The sequence below is a fragment of the Bidens hawaiensis genome, unplaced genomic scaffold, assembly GCF_021521415.1.
Source record: "Bidens hawaiensis isolate Kalapana, Puna unplaced genomic scaffold, B.hawaiensis_p1.1 tig00046253_1, whole genome shotgun sequence".
NCBI lineage: Eukaryota > Viridiplantae > Streptophyta > Magnoliopsida > Asterales > Asteraceae > Bidens > Bidens hawaiensis.
This window is the reverse complement of record NW_027498263.1, coordinates 96,800-98,098: the sequence shown is the minus strand read 5'-3', so window position 1 is coordinate 98,098 and position 1,299 is coordinate 96,800.

The following is a 1,299-nucleotide window of genomic DNA, read 5'->3' as shown; positions in this document are numbered from 1 at the left end:
AACTTCCTGACAACATACCGGTACTGATGGCCGGGCAGAGCACACTGGCACTCGCCAGCAGTACTCCTGTCGTCGGCCACAGCTTCAGCATCACGTGAAGACATCTTGCAGAGGAAGAAGAGAACGATTTCGAGAGAATGCTCGATTAAATAAAGGAGTATTCGCCGGAAATCGCCTTAAAGATGAAGAAGAAGAGTGAAAAGTGTGAATTGCAAATAACCCTCTCCCTCTTTATATAGTAATCGCAATTAATGCGGTGAATTTAATGCGGAGGAGAGAGAAATCGAAGGTGCAATGAAACTATGACACGTGGCAAAAAGCAAGCTGGCAACAGCTGTTGACAGGACGCGTGCCAGTAATTTCGCGGCCACGCGCCCGAAAAATCGTGCCCACGCGCCTGAAAAAGCGACTGGAATGACCATGTTCTGTCACGTCACCATAACTTCCTGCACGTCCTGACAGTCAGAAGAAACCGTCGCACGACGTTTCAGAGGTTTGGACTGTTCTTATCTTTCCACCAACTCTCCGAATTTCAAAAATTCAAAAAGATTCAAAAAAGTAAGCGGGAAAATACCCCTTACCTTGGCAAACAAGTAACCATAAGCCGGGTGCGGGTACAGTGTTAAGGCAAAACCCTTCACATACCTAGCACCCGCAGAGAATTGAAGCCAAGAATACCCCGGCAACAAAGTAACTATAAGACGGGTGCGGGTACAGTGTTAAGGCAAAACCCTTCACATACGTAGCACCCGCAGGGAATTGACGCCAGAGGTACCTTGAAAGTAAAGTAACCGTAAGACGAGCGCGGGTACAGTGTTAAGACAAAACCCTTCACATACCTAGCGCTCCGCAGGGAATTGAAACCAAGAAGGATCTTCTGGGCAATGCTTGCGGAAACGGAAAAAACATCCCCGCATAGCGGGAACGTCGAGAACTACGTTGTTTGAGGCCCCAGGATGGAATTGGTGGTTTAAACATAATTGATCACTATGTTCAAAACCACTAAAACCTCAAGGAGAATCCACACAAGTGAGACTCAACGCTCCTGACTTGCGAGAAGGTTACATACCTACCCGCATCATACCCAAAGATCAAGCAAAAAAATCGGGAATTTTTGCAAGTGACATTAGGAAACCCGCGGGAAGAATCCCCACGGAGAACCTTAAAACTAAAAACCCCTTTTCAAAACCCCTTGCTTAAAGTCCAAATGTTCACCTCACTTTATTAAACATTCATGAGAAGAACATTGGACTGGGGGGACTTGAAGAGGTAGGTCCCAGCAGAGACCAGTTGGTCCCG